Genomic DNA, 14,504 nt, shown 5'->3' on the forward strand with positions numbered 1-14,504 from the left:
AGCCTCCTGAGTAGCTGCGATTACAGGCACGTGCCACCATGCCCAGTTAATGTTTTGTATTTTTAGTAGAGACGGGGTTTCACCATGTTCACCACGATGGTCTCGATCTCTCGACCTCGTGATCCACCCGCCTCGGCCTCCCAAAGTGCTGGGATTACAGGCTTAAGCCACCGCGCCCAGCCAAAATATTGTTTCTTTTATGGTATAGCAGATGTTAGTTTAGGTTGGTGTATACATGTGTGTATGTACATGTGTATTTTAAAGATCTATGAAATCAAAAAGTCTTAGAAACAATGTTTTAGATCAAATCCCTAGAACAAAACCTTGGAGAGGCTTTTATTTATTTATTTTTATTTTGAGACAAGGTCTCACTTTTTCACCCAAGCTGGAGTGCATTGGTGCGATCTCAGCTCACTGCAACCTCTGCTTCCCAGTTTGAAGCAATTCTCATGTCTCAGCCTCCCAAGCAGCTGGGACTACAGGCACATACCACCGCACCCAGCTAATTTTTGTATTTTTTGGTAGAGACAGGGTTTTGCCATGTCGGCCAGGCTTCTCTTGAACTCCTGACCTCAAGTGATCTGCCCGCTTGGCCTCCCAAAAAGCTGGGATTACAGGCATAAGCCACTATGTCTGGCAGGAGAGCCTTTTAATCTTGATTCTATGACTGTAAATGCTACAATTTTCTAGGCAAGAGCTTCTCAAGGTAATAATCAACATCGATGTTGAGCTCTTTTGCGATAGAGGGCTTTTTTTTTTTTTTTTGGTATAGGAATGTTTCTTCATTAAAAGTACTTTCATTGACAGGGTATGGATTACAGGCTCACGCCTATAATCCCAGCACTTTGGGATGCTGAGGCAGGCAGATCACCTGAGATGAGGAGTTCCAGACCTGCCTGACCAACATGATGAAATCCTGTCTCTACTAAAAACACAAAAATTAGTCAGGAGCGGTGGTGCACACCTGTAATCCCAGCTACCTGGGAGGCTGAAGCACAAGAATCATTTGAACTCGGGAGGTGGAGGTTGCAGTGAGCTGAGATCACGTCACTGTACTCCAGCCTCGGCAACAGAGTGAGCCTCTCTCTCTCAAAAAAAAAACAAACAGACCCAAAAAAATACTTGTTTTTTTTTTGCCCATTAGCACTCTGTAAAGTGGTTAAGGAATAAATTTTTAATCTGTCACTTATAAAACCTGTTCAGTACCACACAATGTGATCCTGACATTTTAATGCTATAGGTTTATTATTTAAAACTATCTTTTTTCAGACTCTTTTTTCACTTGCACAACTGGAAACACAACAATCTTCAAGCTTTAAAAACTTATTAGGCCAGGTGCTGTGACTCTCGCCTGTAACCCAGCACTTTGGGAGGCCAAGGTGGGTGGATTACATGAGGTCAGGAGTTCAAGGCCAACCTGGCCAACATGGCAAAACCCCTTCTCTACTAAAAATATAAAAATTAGCCAGGCATGATGGTGCATGCCTGTAATCCCAGCTACTAGGGAAGCTGAGGCAGGAGGATCACTTGAACCTGGGAGTTGGAGGTTGCAGTAAACTGAGATCATGCCACTGTACTCCAGCCTGGGGAACAGAGTGAGACTCATCTAAAAAAAAAATAACTAAAAATATTTTCAAACTTTTTAAAAATAAAAACTTGTATGTAATATTAATAAGCTCCAACATTTGAGCAGCTCTCTCAAGCATACCTTCTTCCTTCTGCTTTGCATTCCCAAATAGCTGCTGTGTGGTAAGTTCAACAAAGATATGCAGAATTTGCAAAGGAAACACTCTAAAGACACACAACATTCAACTTCAAATGATGTAGCACCACTGGGGACTCAAAGAAATCACAGATGCAGATAAGCCTAGGGGGCACTGACAAGCACCTGATAAATTTATTTCTGAAGAGAGGATGCCAGGTGCAAACTGTGCCAAACTCAATGCAGAGTCCTCCCGTATCCACAGTTTTGCTTTCCAAGGTTTCAGTTACCTGTTGGTCACCTGTGGTCTGAAAATATATAAGTACAAGTACAATAAGATATTTCGAGAGAGAGAGACCACATTCACAAAACTTTTATCACAGCATGTTGTTACAGTTGTTCTAGTTTATTATGGTTGGTGTTAATCTCCTGTGTCTAATTCATAAATTAAGCTTTATAATAGGCATATAGATATAGGAAATACAGTATATATAGGGTTCAGTACTGTCCGTGGTACTGGATGCCACAGTAGTGAAACAGCCATCCACTGGGAGTTGTGGAAATGTATCTCTTCAAGGATAAGTGGAGATTTTTGTTCCTGGAGTTTCCACCTACAAATCAAGGACCAGTGTGTGCAACAGGTAGGGATCTGCTGGCTAGATAACAATTGCTGGTCAGTGGCTGTCACCTTCAGCTACAAAGGCTAAAGTGTGGCTATGATCATCTGTATACTTCAACCAGTTATTTATCTTAATACTAAAGTGACAGCTGGCCTTGAGGCATATTTATTCATCTACCTAAAAAATAAAACTGGAAGTAAAGGGAAAACACATAAAAAGCTTAATAAAATTTGTATTGAGCATGTTATCTCCTTTCAACGTGTTATCTCCTTTAAACCTTCTTTGTATCTTACCATAGAAAGATTTCATCCAGGAGCAGTGGCTCATGCCTATAATTCCAGCACTTTGGGAGGCTGAGGCAGGTGGATCGCTCGAGCTCAGGAGTTCAAGACCAGCCTGGGCAACATGGCGAAACCCCATCTCTACCAAAAAAAAAAAAAAAAAAAAATACAAAAATTAGCTGGGCATAGTGGTGCATGCTTGTAGTCCCAGCTCTTCCAGAGGCTGGGACAGAAGGATCACCTGAGCCTGGGTGACAGAGGTTGCAGCAACTATACTTTAACCTGGGCAACAGAGTGAGACCCAGTCTCAAAATTTTAAAAAATCTGTCTAATCTCATCTAGAGTAGGAGGAATTCTTTCTTGGTATTCTAATACCTTCTTCACACCCAAGATTATGGCATGTCTAACTATAATTCCTGTTTTCCTTTATCTACCTGATTAGACTTTGAAGTACTTAAGACTTGGAATAATGAGCCTGTTATTGCTATCTCTGTAACACAGCCATCACATCCATACTTACATAGTTCATCAGTAAGTGAGGATTCAATGGATGAATGAATCTCTTGAAAATATGTTTAGTACTGACACAGTCAAAGTGACTTCTCTCTCAGTAGAAGCAGCTGCTATACTATTAAACTATGATAATGTCAACCAGGGATTTAGCAGACATCTTAAAGACTGAGGACACAGACAAAATGCAAATGGGGTGTGTGTGTGTGTGTGTGTGTGTGTGTGTGTGTGTGTGTGTATGTGTAGCATGTGGTTGTGCATCACGGAGCACTTTTCAGTATCCTAAGGGCTCCATCCATATTTAGCCTAGCATTGCTGCCCTATCATTCAGGCACCTTCTTGACTGCTGAACAAAGTCTGTCCCTAATTAGAGACCTACCGAAACCAAAGGAAAACCTATTCTATGGTGAGAGACTTCCCCCACATCATAATGGGCATAATAAATATTACCTCTTCCCCAAGGTTGTCATAAAAGAGAGATTTACACGATAATAGGTATCTATGCTTGCCTGCTCCAGCTGCTTTATTCTTTTAAATTAAGTCACAGCGTTCATGTTATGAGATCACTGTATTCCCTTTCTTAGTGATAGTTCCCTATCTCAAGATTCCCTCATCCTTCACCACTTCCCATATCCCATAAATTCCCAAACCCTATTGATTCTTCCTTATGAGCCTTGACTAATTCTCTCCATCATATCTTTATAATGACCAATAAGGCCCCACATGCTCAGATCCCTTTTTCTCTCTGACCTCATTATTCTCCCTCTCACCTACTCCCCACGATCCACACTGGCCTCACTGTTCTTCCAACACACCAGGCAATCTCTCATCTCAGACCTGTGCAATTCTGTTTTGTTTTTTTTTTTGCCTAGAATGCTTTTCCCTCAGATATCCACATTGCTTGCTTGCTTCTTCACTTCATTCAGATGTTTCCTTCTCAGTGACGCCTTCCCTAGTCACTCTATTATAAAATCATTCCCCACTTAACACTCTCTTATTCCTCTTCCCAATTTGTTTTCCTCTCTCGCAATTATCACTATCTAAACATAGTATGTATTTACTTAAGTAGTATCTTTCTCCCCACTAGACTATAAGTTCCATGAGGGCAGAGTTCTATTTGGGTCACAGCTATATCTCAAGCACTTGGAACAGCACCTAGCAGAAAAAAAGATGCTGCGTATTTATTTTCTGAAAGAATAAAACTACCTCCACATCCATTGCCTCTGATCTAATTTAAACTATCATCGGTTCTAGTCCACATTACTGTAACTGCCTTTTAATGGGTCTTCCTGAATTCAGGCTAAAACTCAAATATGTCATTCTCATTGCCTTGAGGAGAAAGTCCAAACTCCTCAACATGGCTTGTCTTTCAGAGTCTGATCTTGCATACCCCCATCGCCCATCCCTCTTTCTCTATACCGTGACTATGCTCCAGCTGTTCTAAAGCATTTTAAGTTCCCCAAAGGAACTATTCTCTCTTACTTCTGGGCCTTCCCACAAGCTGCTCCCTCCCCTAGAACATTTTCATCATTCCCCTGGCTATCCACTCCTTCCTTAGCCTGACACTTACTTATCCATCACATCTTAGTATAGTCATTCCTTCCTCCAGGAAACCTTCCACTACCCTCCAAGGCTGGGTTAAGCATACCTTCTATGTGCTTGCAGAGCACACGTGTACTTTCCCTTATTTAGCATCTACCATGCTGCACTGTAACTGCCTGTCTGCTTGACTGTATCCCAATTATAAGAAACCTGAAGAAGACATGGTGCCAAGAACAGAGCAGTTACCAAATACATTTTGTTGAATTAAAGACTGAATGAATAAGCGAATAACATTCTACTTCAGTGTCCTCTCTGGCAAATTATTAGTTACTATGTCTAAGATTCTTTTTACGTATGTAGGTGAAAAAATATTCTGATAAAAACTGAGAAAGCTATGCCAGGTGTGGTGGCTCACGCCTGTAATCCCAGCACTTTGTGAGGCTGAGGTGGGTGTATCATGAGGTCAAGAGTTCAAGACCAGCCTGGCCAAGATGGTGAAACCCTGGCTCCATAAAAATACAAAATAATTAGCTGGGTGTGGTGGCAGGCACCTGTAATCCCAGCTATTCAGGAGGCTGAGGCAGTAGAATCGCTTGAATCTGGGTGGCAGACATTGCAGTGAGCCAAGATTGTGCCATTGCACTGCAGCCAGCCTGGGCAACAGAGTGAGACTCAGTCTCAAAAAAAAAAAAAAAGAGAAAGCTAAAGTATTTTTCAAGTTCAAAAAATAAGACAAGCTTTCTGATCAAAGAAAGTACTTTAAACCGTGATGAAAGAGTCCTAAAATAAACTAGAATACCAATGAAAATAGTTGCAGACAATATTAAAAACAAAGTGTTTAATCTGTCTAAATGTTGTATATCCTAGAATACTTAATATATTGGCAAGGATCATGAGCTAATAGTCCCATTTACGGAGTCCCACTCTTATGAATTAGTGGACCTAGACAATGACCATCAACGGCTACTTAACACAAAGAAAAAAGAGAGACATCCAGATATTCTGTACCTCCTGATGGAAATATACACATTTATTTCTTCCACCAGTATATCTGATACCACTGGGATACAGTCACCAATATGTAGACTGGAGGAAACTCTACAAGACCAATGGCTTAGTTTCTTTAAGATATAGTTTGCGGCCGGGCGCGGTGGCTCAAGCCTGTAATCCCAGCACTTTGGGAGGCCAAGGCAGGTGGATCACAAGGTCAAGAGATCAAGACCATCCTGGTCAACATGGCGAAACCCCGTCTCGACTAAAAATGCAAAAAATTAGCTGGGCATGGTGGTGCGTGCCTGTAATCCCAGCTACTCAGGAGGCTGAGGCAGGAGAATTGCCTGAACCCAGAAGGTGGAGGTTGCAGTGAGCCGAGATCGCGCCAGCAATCCAGCCTGGGTAACAACAGCGAAACTCCGCCAAAAAAAAAAAAAAAAAAAAAAAAAAAGATATAGTTTGCAATGAGAAAGAAAGAGAGGAAGAAGATGAGGCAGATGAGACAAAGATAATCAACTAATTGCGACATCTGAATTTTATTGGAATTTTAATTCAAATCAGCAAACTATTTTTTAAATGAGATAAATGAGGATATTTGAACACTGACTACTAGATATTTGATGATATTAAGAAATTACTGCCGGGCGCGGTGGCTCAAGCCTGTAATCCCAGCACTTTGGGAGGCCGAGGCGGGTGGATCACGAGGTCAAGAGATCGAGACCATCCTGGTCAACATGGTGAAACCTCGTCTCTACTAAAAATACAAAAAATTAGCTGGGCATGGTGGCGTGTGCCTGTAATCCCAGCTACTCAGGAGGCTGAGACAGGAGAATTGCCTGAACCCAGGAGGCGGAGGTTGCGGTGAGCCGAGATCGCGCCATTGCACTCCAACCTGGGTAACAAGAGTGAAACTCCGTCTCCAAAAAAAAAAAAAAAAAGAAAGAAATTACTATAATATCAGTTTTTATATGCTTGATAATTATTTTGGTTTTTTTTTTTTTTAGAACTCATCGTAATCCTAGCACTTTGGGAGGCCAACACAGGCAGATTGCCTAAACTCAGGAGTTCGAGATCAGCCTGGGCAAAATGGTGAAACCCCATCTTTACTAAAATACAAAAAATCCGCTGGGCATGATGGCAGGTGACCGTAATCCTAGCTACTCAGGAGGCTGAGGCACGAGAATTGCTTGAACCCAGTAGGCAGAGGTTCTAGTGAGCCAAGATCATGCCACTGCACCCCACCCTGGACAACAAAGTGAAACTCTGTATCCAAAAAATAAGAAGAAGAAGAACTCATCTTGGCCGGGCATGGTGGCTCATGCCTACAGTCCCAGCCTTTGGGAGGACAAGGCAGGCAGATCACCTGAGGTCAGGAGTTTGAGACCAGCCTGGCCAACATAGTGAAACCCTGTCTCCAGTAAAAATACAAAATTATCCAGGCATGGTGTTGCACACCTGTAATCCCGGCTACTCAGGAGGCCAAGGCAAGAGAATCACTTGAACCTGGGAGGCAGAGGTTTTGGTGAACCACAATCGCCACCACTGCACTCCAGACTGGGCAACAAAGTGAGACTCAAAAAAAAAAAAAAAAAAAAAAAAAAAAAAAAAAAAAAAACCTCATTTTTTAGCATCATATAATGACATTTATGGATAAAACAATGTAATGTCTAAGACTTGCTTCAAATCAATCCAGGAGTATGGTAAGGAAGAGGAGGAAGGTATAGATAAAAGTTTGAAATTTTCCATAATTTTTTTTTAATTGTGGAAAGCAGAGTTCAGTTTAGACAAAAGACAAGTGGAGTCTTTGTTTTTCTTATTAGTTTTATTTACTTAAAAAATAAAACCAATATAAGTATAGAACATTAAAAATCTATGAGTACTCTTCCCTCTGCTTTCTGCCTCTAATAGCCTCTCTAGAGGTAACTACTGTTAACTGAGCATCCTTCTGGGGCACATTTCCAGGAATATTTTATGCATTTAGAAACATAATGCTTAATATAAGTTGTATCCTATATGTTATATTAAGTTTTTCTTTTTTTTAACTTAATATATCTTGGACATTTTCCCATATATCCAGCTTTACGTCACTCTTTTTAAAAACAGTAGCATAACCTATGATATGGATGGCATAATGTATTTAACCAGCCCCTACGAGGGGAGAATTATGCCATTTTTGGCATATAGAGATGGCTGGGTATATATATGACGGGACACTTATGCAAGTGCATCTATTGCTGTGTCAAGGGATATATGCATTTAAATTTTGGCTAGAGATCATCAAACTGACCTCCAAAAGGTTACACTAATTTATACTTCCCCCCTAATTACCCACCAGTAGTTTTTGAGAATGTATTTCTCCAATACTGGAGACTGATATATCTTAAATATGTTTCAATAGGACATTTGAAAAATAATATATACATATATTTTGTTTGTACACCTTTTTTTTTTTTTTTTTTGAGACGGAGTTTCGCTCGTTACCCAGGCTGGAGTGCAATGGCACGATCTTGGCTCACTGCAACCTCCGCCTCCTGGGCTCAGGCAATTCTCCTGCCTCAGCCTCCTGAGTAGCTGGGATTACAGGCACGCGCCACCATGCCCAGCTAGTTTTTTGTATTTTTAGTAGAGACGGGGTTTCACCATGTTGACCAGGATGGTCTCGATCTCTCGACCTTGTGATCCACCTGCCTCGGCCTCCCAAAGTGCTGGGATTACAGGCTTGAGCCACCGCGCCCGGCCTGTACATCTTTAGTTATAGTGAATATTGATCTATTTTTTTCTTTTTATGTGAACTGTCAATTCATGTCTTTTATATAGGGCTCTCACCCTTGTAAAATTGATTTGTAAAAATATTTTGTGTTTTAATGAAATCAGAGTACGTGCTTTCAAAAGGAAAAGATGGTCCTCAAACTACAGATTTAAAAATACTAAAAGATCAGCTTCAAAATAAGAGTACAGCCGGCCGGGTGTGGTGGCTCATGCCTGTAATCCCAGCACTTTGGGAGGCTGAGGTGGGCAGATCATGAGGTCAAGAGATCGAGACCATCCTGGCCAACATGGTGAAACCCCATCTCTACTAAAAATACAAAAAAATTAGCCAGGCGTGGTGGCACGTGCCTGTGGTCCCAGCTACTCGGGAGGCTGAGGCGGAAGAATCGCTCGAACCCAGGAGGTGGAGGTTGCAGTGAGCCGAGATTGCACCAATGCACTCCAGCCTGGCGACAGAGCAAGACTTCGCCTCTAAATATAAAATAAAATAAAATAAGAGTACAGCCAGGCATGGTGGCTGACACCTGTAATCCCAGCACTTTAGGAGGCTGATGCAGGAGGATCACGAGGTCAGGAGATCCAGACCATCCTAACCAACATGGTGAAACCCCATCTCTACTAAAAATACAAAAAATTAGCCAGGTGTGGTGGCATATGCCTGTAGTCCCAGCTACTCAGGAGGCTGAGGCAGGAGAATCACTTGAACCTGGGAGGCAGAGGTTGCAGTGAGCCAAGACTTCACCACTGCACTCCAGCCTGGGTGACAGAGCAAGACTCTGTCTCCAAAAAAAAAAAAAAAAGAGTACATTATTACCTCTAGAAAACAATGTGATTTAATGAGCTCAATTTTTTAATAGTGTATGATATGTTTACAGCACAATCAGACAAACAGTAAAAAACAAAGGAATACAGAAGACATGTTAGATGTTTCTATCTTTAAGTAACCATGAAATTCACACTTAACATTTATTTATTTTGTTTTTTTTTTTTTTTAATTTTATTTATTTATTTTTTTTGAGACGGAGTTTCGTTCTTGTTGCCCAGGTTGGAGTGCAATGGCGCGATCTTGGCTCACCGCAACCTCCACCTCCTGGGTTCAGGCAATTCTCCTGCCTCAGCCTCCTGAGTAGCTGGGATTACAGGCGCGTGCCACCATGCCCAGCTAATTTTTTTGTATTTTTATTAGAGATGGGGTTTCACCATGTTGACCAGGATGGTCTCGATCTCTTGACCTCGTGATCCACCCGCCTTGGCCTCCCAAAGTGCTGGGATTACAGGCTTGAGCCACCGCTCCCGGCCTTTTATTTTATTTTTTTAAGACAGAGTCTCACTCCGTCGCTCAGACTGGAGTGCAATGGTATGATCTCGGCTCACTGCAACCTCCACCTCCCAGGTTCCAGCAATTCTCATGCCTCAGCCTCCCAAGTAGCTGGGATTACAGGCATGCACTACCTCATCCAGCTAATTTTTTTTTTTTTGTATTTTATGTTTTATATTTTATTAGAGATGGGGTTTTTCCAGGTTGGCTCCACATACCTCTGAAGGAAGAGGTAAGGTATAAGAAGATACCCCCTTCAATGAAAAAAAAAAAAAAAGAGTTTGGTTAAATGTCTTCATAAAGATTTCTCACCATTTCCCTGTTCTCAGCCCTCAACAGTCAAATGACCCCCTCTCTCACTTTTGTAGAAGACTGGGGTTTTATTTGAACCTTACATATTCTTGGCTATAAGAGGCACAGCTGACAATGGGGTGCCAGGAGGTAGCAATGCTGAATGAACAAGCAACAGCCATTTAGCTTTTCTGATTAAAAATCTCCTTTTACACTTTCAATGAAGGGAAGGCCAAAATGCTACCCAATTAAAAAAAAAAAAAAAAAAAAAAAAAAAGCTTCTATTAAAGTGTATTTTAAAATTAAAATAATCTTTTGAAAAAATTTTAGGTCATTCATTTTAAATGTCCATTTATTTTTCCATTAATATTCTAATGGCATTTCAATTGTCAGTACTTAGAAATGGCTAAAGTTAGTGAGTGATAAGACAGACATCTAGCCAGTAAGCAAAGAATCTGACAGCCATATTAGTTAACCTTCAAGTCAATATTCAGCTACTCAATCTCATGAGCCAAGAATCTCTTTCTGTATAAAAGTCTATTAAATAAATTACAGGATTTTGGAAGCAACTCACCAGGTAAAGAAAATCTCATGCATTTAAGAATATTTTTCTTCAAATAATAAAAAACAATTAGAATTAAATTTAACATCCATTGGTATCTCATTTTCTTTATTTCTTCAAAAAACTGGCACTGACTTTGAAAGCAAAAGAAGGTTAAATCAACCACAAGAGTAACTGGATAGGCCCATCTTTATTGCCATACTGGTGTTCCACATAAAATTTGAAAAATCCTAAACCATTGGATGCCTTTGTTGTGTTTTTATTTTTGGAGATCAAGTCACACTATAATATCCAGGATGGTCTCAAACACCTGGGCTCAAGCAATCCTCTGCCCTCTGCCTCCCTAAATACTGGGATTATAAGTATGAACCACGATGCTCAGTTTTCTTTTTTTTTTTTTAGAGACAGGGTCTTGCTCTGTTGCCCAGGCTTGAGTACTGTGATGTGATTATAGCTCACTGTAACCTTAAACTCCTGGGCTCAAGCCATCCTCCTTCTTCAGTTTCCTGGGTAGCTAGGACTACAGGTGCATGCCACCACGCCTGGCAATTTTTTTTTCTTCCCAGAGACAGGGTCTCACTGTATTGCCCAGGCTGGTCTAGAACTTCTGACCTCAAGCAATCCTCCCACCTCAGCCTTCCAAAGGATGGCGTCTTTTTTAATAATTGAAATTCATAAAATGTCAAGCCACTCTATCCTCAGCACTGAGCCACTGAGACACACTAGTGCTATCAACTCTGAGAGTCCCCTAAAGAGGAAGCTGTATAGCAGGCGTCCCCAAACTTTTTACACAGAGGGCCAGTTCACTGTCCCTCAGACCACTGGAGGGCAGCCACATACTGTGCTCCTCTCACTGACCACCAATGAAAGAGGTGCCCCTTCCTGAAGTGCAGCGGGGAGCCGGATAAATGGCCTCAGGGAGCCGCATGTGGCCAGCGGGCCGTAGTTTGGGGACACCTGGTCTACGGCAAAGAACTCAAAGGCTAAAATGGAAGCTGTTAATAGCATGCAAGTTCTATGACAGCAGAGATTTTTTTTTTTTTTTTTTTTTTTTTTTTTTTTTTGCTTTTATAGAACAGGGCTAGAACATAGTAGGTGTTCAGTTAATACTGCAAAACAAAAGGCTCAGGCCAGGCGAGGTGGCTCATGCCTGTAATTCCAGCACTTTGGGAGGCTAAGGTGGGTGGATCACCTGAGGTTGGCAGCTCAAGACCAGCCTGATCAACATGGGGAAACCCCATCTCTACTAAAAATTCAAAATTAGCCGGGTGTGGTAGCACAAGCCTGTAATCCCAGCTACTCGGGAGGCTGAGGCAGGAGAATGGCTTGAACCTGGATGGTGGAGGTTGCAGTGAGCCGAGATCACGCCATTGCATCCCAGCCTGGGTTACAAGAGTGAAACTCCATCTCAAAAAAAAAAAAAAAAAAAGGCTGAAAGAACATGAAAGGGCCTGTCCAAAGTTGGGAGCAACTCATACAAACATTCTGAGTTTGCCGAGTTTGGTACATATCAGTGGGAAAGGGCATCATGACTTTCTAGTCCATACTGGGATCATTACAATGTTCTGAGATAGAAACAAACCACAGTGCTTATCACAGCAAATCTAATAAGAAGATGGCCTTATTTTACATTTTTGTAAATCTTTTTAATGTCTGGGTTAAGGAAAAGAGCTGTATTCTCCTATCTGCTTCTGCCTTCATTCAGTTGCACATTATGTAGCCTTCGGAAAACTTAATTGCACATTCATAAGAGAATGAGGGTGGAAATTCGAGCATTGTTATGAAAATTGTTTTATCAGTCCCTGAAAGGGTTTTGGGGGGCCCCTAGACCACTCTTTAAGACATTGTTTTAAAAAATATGTATACTAAGGGCCACGACTTTGATCAATATTCAGAAGAGATTCTCAGGTAAGAGAAAGGCATAAAAAAGATAGAGAGAAAGAGAGAAAAACTCACTGACTACATGCAACCACATTTATAGGAAGGCCAAGACATTTTGTTAGCGTACTTGTTGTTACTTTAACTGTCACTTACTCTGTACTTCACCATATTTTAACATGAAACGAATTGATATTTGAAGAGAAGAAAAGCCAGACCCCAGAATAAAAACCACATACTACAATTCCTCCTAGTTCCTATATAAATGTCAATTGTTAATGCGCATTTACTCTTTAGGCCATCACATTCTAAATATAAGACCCATAAGTCACTTTTCTCCTGGCTTTTCTTCTCTTGTACAACTTTCTGATGACTGTCACTCAAATATTATTTCGCAGGATGAAAGAGCAATTTCCAATTATCAATCAGTTCCAAACTGCTGCATAGCTCAATCTTTCTGTCTGCATGTTTCTATGAATAGCAGCTAAATGGCAATGGACAAATCAACTCTAATCCTTTCTAAACATACATTGTTCTTTAGCTAGTTAGGTGATTTCTGTCTACTATAAATGATTCATCATGAAGCAAAATAGCTGTATTCATTTAAGCATAGTCAAGAAAAATAATTATTTATGAATAATCATCTCATGTCATCATTTTTCCCATACTTAAGAAGATACATGATTTCAAATTTTCCTTAAGACAGGCAAACAAAAACAAATAGTTACAGTGACTTTTTCAGGAGATACTTGTTTTTTATGTCTTATTTAAATTCTCATTACCCTAGTACACCTTCTAAGAGTCATTAACTAGGCCAGCACTCCCCTGGTCAATAGCATAGGCCTAGGTTTAAATCCTGAAGCTGCCACTTGCAATGTGACTTTGGGGAAATTACTTAATCCGGCACCTCACTTTTCTCAGCTTAAACATGAAGACAATAACAGTATCTGCCCCATAAGTGAATGACAGGATTAAATGAGATAATGAAAAATGAGCAAAGCATTTAAAACATTGCCTGACATACAATACATACTAGTAAATGTTAACTTCTGTTTTAATTAATTTATTTATTTAAATTTTTTTTGAGATGCAGTCTCGCTCTGTTGCCCAGGCTGGAGTGCAGTGGCACAGTTTCGGCTCACTGCACCGTCTGCCTCCAGAGTTCAAGTGATTCTCCTGCCTAGCCTCATGAGTAGCTGGGATTACAGGCACACGCCGCCACACCCAGCTAATTTTTATATTTTTAGTAGAGATGGGGTTTCACCATGTTGGTCAGGCTGGTCCCGAACTCCTGACCCTCATGATCCACCGGCCTCAGACTCTGGAAGTGCTGGGATTACAGGCATGAGCCACCACACCCGGCCTGTTTCTATTCTTATTCTTTTCTTTTTAAAAAATTTTTAACACTGAGATAACAGGAAACAATAAAAATAGATGACTAAGTGTCCTTCCTTTTTAAAGTAGTTGTTTATACCGCCTAAGAAAGTGCTGACAAGCCATAAAAACAGTATCAAAGATACATTCAAAACTACTATGTTTCTAGCCCAGGTACAGTGGTGAACGCCTATACACGAGGCTCCAGCAGGTGGATCATTTGAGTCCAGGAGTTAAAGACCAGCCTAGGTAATACAGCAAGACTCTGTCTCTTTAAATTAAATAAAAAATAAAACAACTACTATAATCCTGTGTGCAAAAAGAAAAAAAAAAAACCTTAAGCTGGGTACAGTGGCTCATGCCTGTAATCCCAGCACTTTGGGAGGCTGAGGCAGATGGATCACTTGATGCCAGGAGTTCAAGACCAGCCCGGCCAACATAGCAAGATCCCGTCTCTACTAAAAATACAAAAACTAGCTGGGCATGGTGGCACACACCTGTAATCCCAGCTAGCTGGGAGGCTGAGGCACAAGAATTGCTTAAACTTGGGAGGTGGAAGTTGCAGTGAGCCAAGACTGCACCACTGCCCTCCAGTCTGGGCAAAAGAGCAAGACTCTGTCTCAGAAAAAGAAAAGAAAGACAAGATAGGAGATAATAGAAGAGA

The 14,504-nt window shown here is 41.0% G+C and overlaps 1 protein-coding gene across 6 annotated transcripts in view; it reads right to left on the bottom strand.

Annotated features, from left to right (window-relative positions):
• USP49 (ubiquitin specific peptidase 49) overlaps window positions 1–14,504 on the bottom strand; it is a 115,737-nt gene that overhangs the window by 63,543 nt on the left and 37,690 nt on the right. The gene's annotated exons all lie outside the window — the stretch shown is intronic.

The sequence above is a fragment of the Saimiri boliviensis genome, chromosome 4, assembly GCF_048565385.1.
Source record: "Saimiri boliviensis isolate mSaiBol1 chromosome 4, mSaiBol1.pri, whole genome shotgun sequence".
Taxonomy (NCBI): Eukaryota; Metazoa; Chordata; class Mammalia; order Primates; family Cebidae; genus Saimiri; species Saimiri boliviensis.